The sequence below is a fragment of the Bombus bifarius genome, unplaced genomic scaffold (genome assembly GCF_011952205.1).
Source record: "Bombus bifarius isolate JDL3187 unplaced genomic scaffold, Bbif_JDL3187 scf7180000009770, whole genome shotgun sequence".
Taxonomy (NCBI): domain Eukaryota; kingdom Metazoa; phylum Arthropoda; class Insecta; order Hymenoptera; family Apidae; genus Bombus; species Bombus bifarius.
The window spans coordinates 121,315-139,414 of record NW_022885326.1 but is presented as its reverse complement, the minus strand read 5'-3'; the positions used below and the strand labels follow the sequence as shown (position 1 = coordinate 139,414).

Below are 18,100 nucleotides of genomic sequence, written 5' to 3'. Positions count from 1 at the left end.
AGGATTACATATTCGAATCACCTACACTGCCTCACAAAAGTATTTCAACACTTATCATGTTGTTTTGTTTCTATATTATGTGTGTCATATTGAATATTTTGAAATTTCATTAACACTATAATGGGCAGATTACGGATATTTACGCAAATCCATACTTTGAGAACGTAATAAAAGAATATAAGGTAAATAGAGATTGGTTTCTCCGACAAAATATTATATTATATAGCTTTAGATACTTTTTACTATATGTGTATTCGGCAAATTTTTACACCTTGACACTTTCTATAAGTAAATAAATATTCGCGGCCTAATCGCGATTATCACGATTACACTATTATTACAACCAATTTGAACATGTAGAATTTCAACATTGAAAGTTACGAGATATTTATCACAAACAAATATTTGACAAAAATTTAGAATACAGCATGAATATCTATCTTGAATATACATATATAGGTCAAATATTAAAAACATGATCCTGCTAAATAATGCAGTTTATTAAAATAATTGATTGTTTAAACACCTTTGTGATCTCTGCTAAATATGTACCTATATTGAGTATCATAATGCAAATTATATGTATATAATACTCAATATAAGTAACTGCCGCATCGCTACGACTTTTCAAACACTTCTAATAATCTGGGAAAAAAATGTTTTTGATTTATCATTTTGATATAAGTTTTGTTAATTAGCTTTTAATTGGCCACAAATTTCAATAGAAGAAATTTCCAAAAAACTGTTTTGATAATATTGTTTTTGTCAAGCCCATCTTGACTTTTTTAAATAAAGCTATGCATTTTCTACTGCATATTGTTGTAGCTGATCTTAAGACGAGTTCAACAACCTACTATGAAATGACTCTGAATCTTGAAATCAAATTACACATTTCGAAATGGTGAGCATCAACAAGAAAAATGTAAATCATATCCATATCACAGAAAGAACGTAAATGGCCTACAGAAATAGACAATCTTGTTTAATATGATATCAAATCATAAACGTGTAATGAACATTAGTTGGGTACTTACAAACTTATTTCTTAGGTACCGCGAAGCCCTGAATTGTTACCGTTAGGTTTTAGATTGTTATATTTATTTATTATTTTCGTTTCAAATGAAAAGCACCCAATTCCAATGTATTGTATTTGTTAACACAGTGATCTATTTAAAAAAAAGTTCATATTTCTAACATTTTTCATTATTATATCTCAAAACAACATAGTTACATGATTATAAAATATAATAAGGATATTATATTATTTTTATTTTCCTATGAAGAGCATTTTTATCTCCATACACATTTCATTTTTATAATATCGAATGCTTATAGTCATATGAAAATATTACTAAATGATACGAAATTTAACATATTTCGATCTAATTAATTTAATATAATAAACACAATGGTGTGCAAATATTTTTCGTAATCAATGTTAAAATCGCTTAAATAAAAATAACGTTGTAAACAAAGTACTTTGACATAACAGACACATATATTGAGATACAATAAGACACTTCACAGAATTCATATTTAAAGACCAGCTTAGAAAAATAGAAATTAATTTAACTCTTGCACTGCAATGTCTGGATCCCTTTGGACAAATCGACAAAGAACAGAAGTTGTTTATGTTAGAATAATAAGAAGCCAAACATATCTCTAAAACAGAGTTAACATCGATATTCAATGTAATCTCAGAATTTTATCTCCGAACGAACCTAGATACTGTTTTCCGTGTAGTTGGTCGAGTCGTTCGTCTTTGGAAGATAGCCATGTTCCGTATTATTTTGACCGTAAGAATCTCAACATATGTTTCCTCTCTAACACACACAACTTCTGTCATTTATCGACTAGCCCGGGATTTAGACACTGTAGTACAAGAGTTAAATTAATTTCTATTTTCCTAAACTGATCTTTAAATGTGAATTCTGTGAAGAGTTTTATTGTATCACAATTGCTTTCCTTGTCCCTTATTCTTACATTACAAAATCAGGTAAAACTGGTCAAGTTGTAGGAAGTTATCGTCAATTTTTAAGTACAGGATGGAGGAAAATGCTTAAACATTAAAAATGAAAGTTAGCCAACGAAATAGAAAAAGAAGCTCAATGTCTGTAAGAATGTAAACTATTTCATTGTATTGCAAAAAAAAATTACATTGTACTTATATTTCAGATGACCGTCTTCTCCTTATTGTGATAAATTTAAAATCCTTCTGCAACAACCAAACCGCCCTGTGTTCTCTCCTAATTATAATTCTAGTAACAGCTCATAGGTGGCGAGCGACATTTGACTATGTAGTAAGCGTATATGTTACACTGTTGCCATTTTCATATGATATATTCTCGCGAGCGTGGGTTCCGAGTTAAGTGGATAATCCGCACGTATTAGAGGATGTTATTTCATGCGACCCATAGTCACGATAACATTGCGTCATGAACAATAATTGCTCTGTTCGAGCAATCTTTCATAACTTTAAGTTGTACGAGTATTCAGTATTTAGTATTTAGTAAAAAATAATACAAACTCGATTAAGTCCTTAACACTACACTGAGAAAATGTTATTTGTAAAAAAGTCCACAATAAATAATAAATGTTTATAAAAATCACAAAAATTCACTTTCAATACATGTCAGATTGAAATATGTAATTTTTTTAATTTTTATACAAAACGATTTCAAATGAAAATTCGTAGACAATTTTTGTAATTTTCACGTTTATGGAAATCACAAAATTCACTTTCAATTTATTATACAATAAAATATCGAATTTTTTCATTTACACAAAATAAAAACTTATAAACAAGAATTTATATATAATGCTCATAATAACTTATGTTTATAAAAAGTCACGAAAATTCGATTGTAACCGAAAATTTACACAGAATCTTTTTATAATTGTGATGTTTGTAAAAATTACGAAAATTAACTTGCAATTCATTTTAAAACCAAATATCCAACTTCTTCAGCTACGGAAGACAAAAATAGAAAATTCGCTTAGAATGTTCCTAATTTTTAGAATGTTGTCTGTATATATAGTAATATAAAACTACATTTCGGAGGTTTGGTGAATGCAGTAGAATTTGATTATTGTGACACCAACGTTCGGATAATTGAATTTTTCTCATAATCCAATAACTTTTTTTGATAAAACTATCACTATACTAATATATGTATATTCTAATACGTATACATGGATTGTGAGTTGTTAAAAAAAAAATTGTGCTTATACTAGCATATATACATTCAATATGTAAATTTAAATATACGTAAAGTTAGGAGAAGTTCATCTACACGTAAAGAAACTACACAACATTTATTATAGGTTACAATTTAGTACAAATATTACGTAATTGGAGTATTTGAACATCGTGTTTTAGAGTACATAATTTACAAACATATATTTAGTCAAAGTCCTAAATATAAATAGATGATCTCCAATATGCCTCTAACAGGATTTGACAGCAAATAGAAACGAAAATTTAACGTGTATCTATATTTATATTTAAGAATCATGAGGAGGAAATCGGAAACAAGCAAGCCTGAGTGGAAAATTATTGTCAAACTGCATAAAGAAGAAAAATTATGACTCTTCTAAATAGAGGTAAATCAGATAGACAGTACACAACATAACAGAAAAGTATTTACAACAGTCATAGAAATATTGTAAACGTATTTACACAATTGGACATTCTAGACGTTGAAGGTAATTACCAAGAGTAGAAAATACAGCTTTTTGTAGGATAATAATAAATGATAAAAATCCATTTATGTAATAAACTTTAACAAGGAGATGCCCGTATGATTATGTCAAAGAGTTTATGGGAGAACAGTATCCGTAGTACAGTTTCACGAAAGGAACCGTAACTAGCAAGAAAGACTTAAAAATACCAACGGTCAAAGAAGAAATCGGTACGTACGCAGAAAAATACAAGGAAAGGACGGCAACACATCAAAACCAGCTGGCTGCTGAAGCGAGCAAAACCCTCATAGAAAAAAGACTAAAAAGAAAACACCCCACTGACCTCACTAAAGAAATAAAATAGTCAAACTCGAAGATGGTATCCCGCTGGGGGTAGTCATCCACATGTTATTTAGCAATTAAGTTAGAAAAATTTACTGAATGTCCAGCTGGACAAATTGTAAAGTACAAATTAAATAAAAAAAAAGGGGAAAAAATTAGCAAGGAAGACAAACTGCCGTTCGATTTGCATGATTTCATTACACACTGTACGCATACACTACATTGATACACTCTATTATACACAGACTACACTTATTTAAACGAAAGATTGTAATATTCCTTTTGAATATCTCCAAAGTATGTGTGGTGTTCAAAAATTCTTTAAAACTCTCGATTATTCGTGGAAAGTGACAGAAATGTATATCTATCACGACTACAAACGACACAATCGACGGATGTGGTCGTGACACTCATCACGCACGCGATACCGAAAGAAAAACATGAAGCACGACGCGATTGCCAAAGCCACGTGGTCGAGTTGTCTTCAGATGGTTTGACAGATTGGCTTCAAATGAAACAATTAATTATCGAAACGTCAATTAATGAAAAATTTGGGCGTGGTCTCAAATGAGAAAGATTGAGAAATGAGAATAGAGAATGCACAGATACATTGATACATTTAAATTTAAACATTTTTACTCTCACTTAATATATATTAAAACTATTATAGAATTAGGAAGTATAATTTTATTTTACTTATATTATGTAATAATTAGTGTTTATTTTAATGTTTATAATGTTATGTTATATATTATATGTGATATAAAATTGTCCGAAATATATATAAATCATACGAAACAAAATTATTCGATTATCTAAAGAATGTGTTCACGACTAGTTCGAATAATCAAGGATTCTCCTACAATATGAAAACTCGACACTCCGTAAATCCACACGAAATAACGATTTACCGTCACTTCGCCTTCAGTCGAGTCGATCAAGCACTCCACCACGTCTGTCCCCTCGAACCACACAGCTTGTTATGCTTTGTGACGTACTCTCACGTTGTGATAACGGACTTGAACGGAAAGAACCACTGTATTCTTGCTTCAATGAGGTTATTGCTTTTTTCCTGGGGCCAAGTAACCTCGCGAGCGAGAAGACAAGAGTGAAAAGATTCACCAGGCGAAATATTCATAATGGTGTAGCATTGGATAGATGGGTACATGACAATATACTGTGCTTCATGAAATTATTTATTTGAACCAATTGTATATTCTTCGGGTATATCGTTTGTAACTTGAAAATATGTAAAATACAATATTCAAAATCCAAATTATTTATTACTCTATTAGAAAGTTATCTAAAATAAAAAATTATTAAGAAATAATTTATTTGATCTTAACTAAGGACTAAAACAATACTGTTCAATAAATTTGAACTTTTTTTCGATTTTGAAACCTTCAGTACATGATTCTCGTATACTTTTGTGAGCTAAACACAAATCTGCAACACATTTTTTTCTTGAAATCTACAGTTTTCGAAAAAATCAATTTTTAAAAAAATTTCAAATTTTCAACTTTGGAGATATGTTGCGCTTGTAGAGTAGAAGCAATGCAATTGCATTTGGGACGAAAAAATGATGTAAACTTTACTAAAACGCGCCATTTTTTGCTTACATTTCTCAATTTATTCCAAAAGCTCTAGCAGAAAATTTAACCATAACACGCCATAGAGTACATATTTTCGTTACGAAAAGTATCAAGCAAAACTAGAAAATCATGTTTTGTTTCCAATATAAAAGAGTAGCAGTTTGACGAAACACATGGCAACGGCAGTGGTATTCATGTTAGCGGATGTCTCGCCCGTCGTTCGGCCTAATGGAATTGATAAACGCGCACGGTCCTTAACCGCCAAAATTGAGTACCATTGCCGCCGCCACATGTTTTGTCAAATTTCTTCGTTTTTACACTTTTACGTTGAAATCAAAACATGATTTTCTAGTTTTTCTTGATGCTTTCTTGAACCAAAGTATCTTATCTATCACGAGCTAGTGTTGGGTGCGTATTAGGCGCCCTTTTCGCATTGATCATTATTTAAACATATTTAAATGTTTATAATGCATTAACAATACATATTTTGTTCAAAAGAGTCCACAGAATTTTTTCGTCCCAACCGCAACTCGGCAACTGCTACTCTAACAGCACAAAACATACAAAACAGCACAACACAAGTTGAAAATTTGCAATTTTTTTCAAAATTGATTTTTTCGAAAACTTTCGATTCTAGGAAAAAAACGGTTTGCCCATTCGTGTTTAGCCCGCAGGTCTACAAGAATCATCTATTGAAGCTTAGAAAATTAGGGACGTGTTGAATAGTGCAATTAGTTATTTTTGAAATTCTTACTGGAAAGGTTCCTGAAAGAAGGTAAAGTTTTTATTAGATGGAAGATAGTGATCACTAAATCTTAAAAAAGCTTCTCAACAAATTAAATAACTAGGTACAAATTAATAATTTTTAAATACTCTGGTTACAAATAATCATTATAAACAGTCAAAGTTTATTTGCTTGCCACTAACTATTGTCGATGACAGAATATTTTTTTGATAATTTTTGGCCGTCGTTGATTTATATAAGCATTACTGACCTCGAAATAATTAATACCTCGAAAGTAAGACATAATTCATTTTTAATACGTTTCCAATATTTCTATATTCCTATATTTGAAAACGCCATTCGTCTAATTTTTCACATTGTTTTTAAGGAAACTAACTTCCAAGTACTTTTTAATTTGGATTATAATTGTTATGATCCCAGATTTAAGCACTTCCCATAAAAAGTTTTATGAATATATGTATTATGAAATTTAAAAAAATTTTACATGACTAATACATAATGACTTTTACATACTAATTGTTTCTTCGACCAATCGCGGGGAGACGTAATCGCAAGGAGAGACGTCAACGGGGGTCGTAAATCCCCGTTACGATTATAACAATCGACACCACGAATTGATCGATCCCCTGATTTCCGTTGAGATAATAGGGGTGATTGAGGTTGTATAACCCTGTGATTCACAGACTTATAAATTATATGTTTCCAGCACTTAGATTACACTGACAGAGAGAAATAAGTAATTAACAACTTGTCGCACGAAGCTAAGATAGATATGTGCGTTAGAGCAGGGCTCTTATAATTGGATTCAATGTATTAGTGGACGTAGCACTATAAGATATTTAAGAGACGAAGTGTATGCTCGACAATACCGAGACCGACTCTCGCGTTATGCTTAGACTGCCCCGTTGGGCATTAGCGTATACTTAGTAGTTGACTTTTCCAACGATGTAGAAGAAGTGAAGTTGAGTGACGATGCTGTGTCCGAGGAAAGCTAAGGATGGGTGTGTCTAGCGCACGGGACCATCGGATTTGTTGGTGCCGATGTTATTTAGGAGAGTGAGGGAATAGGCTTCGTTTTTAATTGGTTAAACGAAGGGTCTTAACTGCCCTCGACAGAAAGTGGTTAGTGGGAGGAAAGTTGCAGCGCACGTGAGAAAACTAACTTTCCCTTGTCCCGCCGTGGTAGACAATAGTCTTTAGAAATGCTTCGGACACAGATGTTTGTTTGTTTTGAAGGACCTTAGCAGGCAAGTGACTCGGGTTTATGACGGGTGCTTAAGGATATTGAAGGTACGCCGTACGGAAAAGCGGACATCTGGTGTCCGTCTGGCCCGCGGTGTGTGACCTGGGCCAGGCAGAGAGGCCCGGCGTAACACTAATATAGTCATGAAAGTTTTTTATACAGTCACAAACATTTTGCTCCTTCACATAGACTTGTTTACTTAAATATAAAATGTTATGGTGAGGACCTTAGCTCTACAATATTTCTTAGCCATTTTAAGACATTATTATTCATTCATTCGTTCGTTCGTTCATTCATTCATTCAGTCTTTCATTCATTCATTCATACACAATTCATTCGTTTTCGCATTTATTAAGATAAAAGAAGTAAAAATATAAAATATAACGTTACAAAAACTACATATACATATCATATCAATATGAAATTATAAAAGTAATAGGCTTAATATGTATTATATTAATATCTATAGCCCCGCTCCTCCCTAAGTAAGCCTCAATAATGTGCTTACAATCTCCTTAGTACTGAAAAAATTAAAGATTTTATAACGTCTAACGTAATTTTATCTTAAGAATTTTGTGAATTAAGTATTTTAATTTTTATAACTTTCCTACGAAATAAATTATTAATAATGATATTGATATGCATGTATTAATAATTTTGTGGCGAAGTGCATTTTTAGTCTTTGATAAATAAGGCAAGCTTCCATAACTGACTATCATGTATTCATATAATGACTTGTGAAAGCATTTGAGCATTTGCTATAGAAGCTTTTATGGATATATGAAATATTATAAATAGGTACAACCAAAGAAATATGATCTAAACATCGAGATTTATATCATTCTCTTACTTTGGGTAATTTATAGATGTTTATATATATGTAGACTCCCATATGTAGATTTCCCATAGATGCATAAAAATCCGCAGTCTACTGATAGTATTTCACAATATTTTGTGTCAAAGACATAACATACCCGTAAAAGGCTTTTTATAAATCTTCAAATACATACTTTCATAAGTCACTTTATACCTGCATGGCTAATGAGTACGCTTGAATAGCGAGACGTATAGAGCTCGATCGCTTTTTTCTTATTTATACATTTCTTTCAACTATTATTGTTATATTTGACTTCTTCATAGAACTTTTTATTACATTTACAAATACATTGTTAGATCTAATAAATTAGTGCTACACATATGAGATTTTACTGAATCCTTAGAGCTATAATTCTTTCATTGTATTAGTCTTGCATCTTGGTTCTTTGTCAGGATACTTATCTTTTAGTTATATTCGAATCCTGTATGATTTTTTATTGTAATTTATTTTAATATCATACATACTTGCTTGATTGCGGAAGTTTGTATTTTCAGTTTTTTTCGGTAATACTCTAGACTGTTAGGCCTTTTTTCACAACTTTAATTAATATCGTGGATGATAATTCAACTGTTTGGTTGTTCTAAAACTTGATAGAGTTACATATTCTTTGAATCTTCGATTTAATTTTCTTTGCTTTCTATTAAATCTTTCTTGATATTATAATTACATATTCCTTCATCTAAACGTATCTAAAGCATTTAAGAATTTTACAAATAAAATAACATTTTCGTAACAAAGAATATACAATAAATATATTGTAATACAGAAATATAATCTTTTTCTGGAGGTCCAAATTACGTCAATAAAGAAGGGACAAGAAGGAGAAAAAACGATAGTAATAGAGAAATAAAAACTGATATTTTTAGCTAGCTTAAGTAACTATCTAACTGAATAACTGACTAACTAACTTAACTAGAAATATTTCTCAATATTGAACAAATATATTACTTTCATATGGAACCAATCTTATTTCAATAGAAATTTTCCACAGAATTAAAGGATCACTAAGTTTTGACCCAAAAACTGTCGATATTTGAACTGATGTAATTTCATGAAAAAAAATCCTACCTTGGTTTATTTCAAAGGGCAAAATTTCTACTTTCACACTGTTAAACTTAGTTTTCTCAAAATGGTCTTTTCTGTTGCAAAACGAAGTAGAATCAAGTTACTTTTTTCCATATGTTTCTTTATTTGCGTAATTCTATAGTATTGTCCTGTTGCCCTATAGTATGCCCTATTGATGTCATAATATAGAATACTTTTTTTCTTTTTTTTTTTTTGCGCGTGGAGAAATCCTCATGGACTGCTAATAATCGGTAACAGCAGAGTAGTGTTGGACCCATTCCGAATAAAACTCCACGATGACCATCCTACGCGTATGACAGGAGCGCTCCAGGAACCTCTTATGAATTATCTTCTGTTGCGAATTATCTTTCCCGCGTCCTCTTGTTCGAGCCAGTCCTAACAATTCCCTGACTGTTGAATTTGTCGTTGGGGGGGTGGGGGGGCATTGCCCCTAGCGCTATCCCTCCTTTTAGTTGCGGTCCGTTAGGACGGCGATGAAGCGGCTCTAGGCCGCCTGACCGCCATCCCCCATAATATAGAATACTAACTATAGCAGTAAGTATAACACTAACTATAAACACAAGTATACTGTATACTGTAGTACTATTTACCAAATGTCCAGCTCCAAATGTCCAGACCAAATGTCCAATTACTATACACACACTCAGACACTGCACAACCGGTATGTAAAATGTAAGTAAATGCAAGCAAGATTCGACCATGCAACCTCCTCGATGGTCTGTCTTGAGTTATTCCAATACTAGCGGCACATTTTTCATTTAAAGTGGGATAAAACGGCAAAAAAATAGCGCATCATTTCTTATAATTTCGTTTTAAATGGGAGACGTTTATAAAACGATTTCAAAACGAATCTCAGAAAGAATTTGTAAAACTCCGTAGAGTCCCCTGAATTTGTAAAATTTGGAAAGGAAGAAAGCAACTTAAATTTCTCACATCGTTTTACGACAAAAAGAGATCTTTAAAAATGTTGGGGGTATGAAAATAGGAGTTTCACCCATTAAAATGAGTCTAGGTAGTCTGTTGTACGATTCTTTTTCGTGGAATCACAGCAATTTAAATATCGACAACATTTTGATCAAAATTAGGCGACCCTTTAATTTTATGGCCTAATGTTTATTCAACATAAAATTATTTTTGTATTAAAAATATCTTCAAAATAGAATTCGAGGGGTTACCACATATATTTATAAATATCTAAATCAAGCTACTCCGAATGTTGATTTTATACATGTTCACAAAAGTCATTGAAATTCACAAAGAACACCGTTTTCTAAATATTGTATGTAATTACAAAAAAATTTTATTCTATATTAAAATATCTTCTATTTATTTAAAACGAAATAAATATATACATAAATTAATTAGAAAGGAACTACGCTTTATATCAGAAATCCAATCCACAATAATCAAATGTACTTCACGTGTTTTCATAAATACTATACACGATTAATCTTTTAAATCACCAATATATAAATATAATAATGATAATGAAAAGAAATAATAATAGGACACATAAAAAATAAATAGAAATAACGATGTATTATGCATAATAGAATCAACAAAAGATAATAGAAACGTCAGTTCATAATTTTTGGAAAAAGAAATTCGAACCGTTTTTGATGCATTTCGTATTTGGTGTAAAAATGTAGTATTTTATTGATGCTGCATTCCATAATAAAATCATTGATAGTCTGACGTATAGATAAAAATTACAGGAAATTCATTTAAACAACATAGAGAGTCAAGAATATAAACATTATGTGTGGATGTATGTGTCTTTTACGCATGTTTAGTAGGAATGACACGTTTAAAGAGGAATGTTTGGACTTGTCGAAAGTTATTTTTTCCAAATTACTGAGTACGGTATGCATTCCGTACAATACAATACATTACAATACAATAGAACCTTATTTATATACCTGCAGATTACGGTCGCGTCGTATCGTTTATACGAACAAGAGTTAATGCTGAGCCTTTGTTATCCGAACTACAATCGAGCGTAATTTCAATTGTATTGGGTCGTCCGGAAAATTCGTTCCGATTCTTAAGGAATTTGGTTGACATGAAAGACAATATTGAAAAGTTTCTCGCCGAAAAACCTGAGAGGTTGTGGAAGGGTGGAATATTCAAGTTGTGTGAAAGATGGAGAAAGGTTGTGGAACAAAATGGCACTTATATAGTCCCATAAATGTATATCAAATCGAAATCGAAATGTAAATTGGAACGAACTTCCCGGGCGGCCCAATACATACATGTACAATCAAATATTCTTATAACGAATATACTAATATATATAATTATTTGTTTTTATCCAAAATACTTTCAGGGATTTAGAGATTTTAATATTTGAAGAAGAATATTACGTATATAATAAGAAGAATTGGAATGAGTGCTTTAGATACATACGTATAGTGAGCCATTATAGGAACTACATGTTCGACTATTCGAAATGGATTGTCCCCAATCCATACAGATAAACGAGGTTCTACTCGATTCTACTATTGACAAATCGCCCGTTTACGTGTTGACCTTCGATACTGTTTAGTTAACCTTTCCGCCCGTTATCCTATAATTTGTCGTGAAAATTACTGTTTTCGTACGTGGAACATCCATAAGCATCTGGACATTTTGGTCAATTTGCAATAGTATTTGCATTTCAACAAAATGTACAAATTAATGATGAATGATTATTTACAAGCAATATTTATTACCTTCTCATGGAATTGGAATTATGAGATTATAAATTTTAAAAGACGTACATAAGAACAATATATTTTACTATTTACTATATGTATTTCTATTTCTATTTACTGTTATACATACATTCACATTTAAATATCATTATTTGCATTAATGTCGAACTGTCTGCCATTCGTTATCTTACTTGATCGAATTGTCTACCATTTAAAAAAAATCGATGTGACTTATGGTTCAAAAATGAAAGAACTGGAAAGAAAAAATCTTGGCCACTTAAATATTTCAAGATATAATCTTGATGCTTCGTCAAACATCGAACATATCGTTCCTCGTTCATACATTTCGAACACTAAAGATGTTTATGTGTAAATATTCTTTCAAAAACTATTTTCATTACTTTGATATTATTATTATATTACAAAAGATTTTCAGGTAGTGACACATTCTAATAATCAGAAATGAGACCTATCCACTATCCAATACCGATATTGTAAAAATTAATCTATTTTAGCTTGATACCGAATGAAAATTAATAGGTTCTATAAATACAACATGTCTTATAAGATCCACAACTTCATAATTTAATTACATGCAGTTCTTCTGCGATACGTTTACATTTCTAATGTACTTGCATATACTTACTTGTGATGGCTCGATTCGTTCGAATATCAAAATAGTTATCTAAACCTGTAAGTTCCTGTTCCATGATTCGAAACCAGTTTGTAAAGATCGAATATTTGGCAAGTACAATGAATGAACTATTATTTCTTATGAATAGACTGCGGATTTTCATGCATTTAACTATAGAAAATTAGAAAGTGCAAAATTACACAGAATGCGTAATATTTGGTAGATAAAACAATTGATAGAAAGTCGAGGTTCTATATTTAGAACGAACCTTGGGTATTAGATTCGATTCGGATTTATAAGTACCTGTTGAACTTCCCATTACTATCACTAATCACATGTTTCAGCATATCTTTATCGCTTTAAACGTCCTATACATTGAAACAACACAATATGTATACAATTCCGCAACAAACTTTAGGATAGATCGTCAAAGAGTTAGTTACCAACATCCGGTCGTAGTAATAGCTTTTGAGCTCTGAAATGTCCGCTCCTCTGACGGCTATTGTCGTCTTAATGCGACTTCATCAAAGTTGCTCTAGCTCGTTATCCACTGACCTTTGCACACATTATGCTAATTGTAAGTGTTCATTTGAGAGTTTCTTTTGGTAGTTTCTCTCGAGAATACTGTCAAATTTTTTTTTTATTTAATTTGTACTTTACGATTTGTCCAGCTGGACATTCGGCAAATTTTTCTAGCTTTACTGCTAAATAACATATAGATAGCTACTCCCAGCTATCTTCAAATTCTATTTTATTTCTTTAGTGAGGTCGATGGAGTGTATTCTTTTTAGTCTTCTTTATATGAGAGTTTTGCTCGCTTCAGTAGCTAGCTGGTTTAGATGTGTCGCCGTTCTTTCCTTGTATTTTTTTGAGTACCTGCTGATTTCTTCTTCGACCGTTGATATTTTTAGGTCTTTGCGTATATCTTCGTTTCTGACATACCATGGGGCATTGACTATTGTTCTGAGTATCTTCGATTGTAGCGACTCTAGTTTATTTATGTGACATTGTGTGTGTATATTGCTGTTGTCTCCCATAATGATATTCCGTACGTCCAAATTGGTTTTATTATCGTCTTATAAATTTTTAGTTTATTTTCCATGCTAAGTTTAGAGTTTCGACTAGTTAGCGAGTACATCTGTCTTCTTTTTATCCATATTTTGTCTATAATTAATTTAGTATGTTGCTTCCATGTAAGTTGTGTGCCTAAGTGGAGTTCTAGGTATTTAACTTGCCTTGTTTGTGTTATGTGCGTGCCATTCAATTGGATATTGGTGGTTTTCGTTTTCGTACTGTAAATGCAATATGGTTGCATTTACTCGGGTTTGTTTTTTTTCTTTTTTTTATTTTTCTTGGTATGTCGGCCATGTATAGTGTGTATAATATTGGTCCTAAGACGCTTCCTTACTGTACCCCTGCATTGATTTCTTTAACTTCAGAATATACGTTTATTTTTACTACGAAGGTTCTGTTGCTTAGGTATGATTTGAGTAAGTGGTGGATTTGTTCCAGGAAATGTTTTTTGATTGTTTGTAAGAGGCTTTCCTGGTTCACTTTGTCAAATGCTTTCTCGATGTTCATGAAGAGGGCTGTACAGTATTGTTTCTTTTCTATTGCTAGTAAAATTTCGTTGACGAGCCTATGCATTTCCTTTATCGTAGAGTGTTTGTTTCTCAATCCAAATTGGTGATCTTATTGTTGAATTGTGTGCCCATTTGAGAGTACCTTGGAGAATTTCTACTCTCAGACAGACAGTAGAAAACTCGCCGAAAGTTTAGTACCAACCAGAATTCCCAAAATCATGTCCATTTTAGATTCTTAATAGAGGAAGAAAAATTAATATCAGATCACCAATTTGGATTCAGAAACAAACACTTACTCAAGTCAAGATGGTTGGCAGATCGCTTGCCACCAGCAAACTATCTTTCGCCTCACAGCTTGGCGATTTCGAGTTGTCGACTATCGATTTTCTAAACATTCACTCAAGCACCCTGTTCGAGGTCCTCATCGATGCCTCAGTCTACTCGTAAATTATGGTAAGGCTAAATAACGGCGGGTTATAGACTACAATATCGTTAAGAAAATATGTTGTCGTTGATGTGCTTTTGAAATAAAACAACAATAGTCTCCAGAGCTGATTTTCTGGTGTAAAAAACTTAATACTTTCCTACATGGAACAACGGAAAACATCGGCCAACGCATAAGGACATATTGATATGTATGATTTTACAATATTTAAAAAAAACTTAATTGGTCTCTTTAGTTTCGACGTGTTTCAAAAGTTTCTTTTTTCTTCTCTGTCCATATTTCCTAACTTTGCCTAACTAATAACCTAACCTAACATTTCCTAACATTAAAAGAGACCAACAGTAGTGCGTTACATTTATATGGGAATCAATTCCTTGTAATTTTAAAAACTTACCTACTATTATTAATGTTTGTTTTACATAATTCACTCTGAGTGTATAGATATTGAATATCAATAGAACTCATTTTTCATATTTTAATTTTGTATATGAAAATCTCGCGAAAAAATAGCCTTGAGAAAAAGTTCTTTCCACCGTTACATTTATCCCTTCACATAGGAGGCAAACATTTAGTTGATTTCATTTAGTTGAGACACGTTAGATATGTAGTAAATACAATAGCAAGTAGTAAAATATATTGTTACCATATGCTTTAAAGGATAATCTAAATTTATAGTTTGCTAACTCATTCATTATTAATTTGTACAATTTGCAAATCGATATACTATTCTGACACTGACTACTGACAAAGTTATCGTCAAAACATTTTATTCAGCGTACTGAAATATTAGAAAAGAATAGACTAAATAGACTGATTAACATGAAATCTTATCATCTAAACGAGTTAATTTATATAACAATATATCCTCTAAAGATCAATCTTTTCTTTTTCGTCGTAACAGTTATCCGCTTACTGTTTTTAGCAGTTTTCTTATCTACGGAACGATTCAGATATCTCAACACGACTCGAAGAAATAAACACACAGAAGTCGAATCATTTGGAAAAAGAAAATGTTTCGCAACCCATGCTACTTTTCTTTGCATAATTAACGTCATTAACCTAATAGTATAATAATATTATTATACGATATATTACAGAAAATAACTTACAATATTCTTAATTTCTCTTGATATTCACGGTGTAACGAAAAAAAACGCTTCCTCTTCGTTAAACTTTCACCGATGTTGAACGAGACAGTCGCAAATGACTTGACAGCGATCGAACATTTGTCTTCGAACTTGCTTGAACTGTATCTTTGACCATTGTAATTATCGGAAAAGTAGGCAGCACCCGATAACCCAAGATTATCATTTTCATTATCGGACAATCAGCATACAAACATGGAACCATGACAGCTTTGTGATAACAGGATGGCCATCACTTGTATCTAATTGTTGAAAGTCAAAAGCCGATGGGAGGAAATACAATTCATGCAATTTTTCATTTGACTTTATTTATCGGGAACTATTATATTACTGCATGTACACAGAAAGTTTGCTCAAAAAAATTTTCAGTCAATTTATTAACAAGATACGCAGTTCCTAGTTCCTAGAGCAATGTATTTAGAATTTCTCTTTTTTAACTACAATATTGGAAAAACCTGTATAAAATTTTACGGATCATCTTTATCTTCGTAACTAATTAAAAAATACTGGCGACCTCCACCATGTTCAAGTGTTCGTCAGCAGAAATTTATTACAAAACACGTACACTACAGTAAATTATTAAGTTTCTTGTGTTTTCAAACGTTCCATTTTACTCGACAATTCTAGAAAATATATTACGTGCAGTATTTTAGTAATGAGTAGATAAGTTACATAAAGAAATATATAAATAGTACTTATTTGCTTTATATCTCGAAACTTGTTAATGATCATTTCTCTCTGCGTATTTAATTGTAAAATCATGTTCGTGTGTTTTGGAACATTGTCATACGAAGCAAAATCATCATGTAAAATATCGTCTACTGAAAAAACTACTTTCTACTTTCTAATACATATGTGTTGCTGTCTTTAATCGGTTGATAATAACGATAATAACGATAACGAAAGCAGTTAAAGAAATAAATCAATAAACTTAGAAAAAATAATAACGAAAATGACATTTGAGTATATCGTCACGAGAAATATAGTATAAGCCACTTAAATGAAGATGGTGTGCTTCGTACTATACAGTGCATAACATGTGATGAGTATATATGTACTGACTGTGAATCCAAAGGACTTGACAATTTCTAATATTACCGTCGTCAGTTCGCTGTGGAGTGCCGAAGCGTGCAGACGTGTCTCTAGTGCCCAGCGTAGTCCGAAAACAACACGTGTCGCCCAACCGTCGAAAGAGAACACAGCCAAGTGTCCCCTACCCTTTAGGGAGAAGAAAATCCCACGCACCTAACCCCAACCCGAATACTAGCCTCATAGCCTCACGACTAGTTATTCATTCCGAATTAACTAGCTCGATGATGGCCCAGCAATCGCGACCAGGCTCTTCGGAGCAGACTCGCAGCTACCCCGCGCTACCTCCCCCGTGGCAGAAGTGTAGCAGAACTCTCCGCACCAACGACGCTAATACTACCAAGAAAAGGAAAATAGAAACAACAACTCAAATAAACACTCACAACAGGTTCGCCGTATTGGAATCCTCAACCGACGCCATGGAAATCGTAGAACCGCCACCAAACCAATACTCACAGAGAATCCCCCCTCCCCCACCAATATTTGTGGACGACGTCATCGACATACAGACAATGATCAAGTCCCTAGAGAGAGATATCTGCAAGGAGGAATATAACCTTAAGATAAGTAACAATAAAGTAAAAATACTGCCGACGAACCCAGAAGCTTACAGAAAACTCACCAAGACACTCAGGACCCTGAACGCCAACTTCCACACCTACCAACTCAAACAGGAAAGGCCTCTCCGGGTGGTCCTACGAAACATACACCACTCAGCAGACATAGACGAACTCAAATACGAACTCTCAAAACTCGGCCACGAAGTCATCAACGTAAGTAATATAAGGCATAGAGTCTCGAAAGACCCGTTATCCTTATTCTTTCTAGACATTAAACAAAAGCCGAACAATAAGGAAATCTACAACATCAGTCGCCTAATGAACGCGATAGTAAAGATCGAACCACCGCTTGTGAAAAAAGAAATAGTGCAATGCAAAAGGTGCC

General features: G+C 32.5%; 1 protein-coding gene across 3 annotated transcripts in view; it reads right to left on the bottom strand.

Annotated features, from left to right (window-relative positions):
* The window catches only part of LOC117215674 (zinc transporter 1), a 30,219-nt gene extending 14,055 nt beyond the window's left edge, over positions 1-16,164 (bottom strand). The window contains exon 1 of one of the 3 annotated variants that reach the window (XM_033462065.1): positions 16,031-16,164. The gene's annotated coding sequence lies outside the window, so the exon portion shown is untranslated. Of the gene's footprint in view, positions 1-4,300; positions 4,319-4,934; positions 5,077-16,030 lie in introns of those variants that run through there. The other 2 variants (XM_033462064.1, XM_033462066.1) reach the window with 2 other exon arrangements.
* Positions 16,165-18,100: the final 1,936 nt, after the last annotated feature.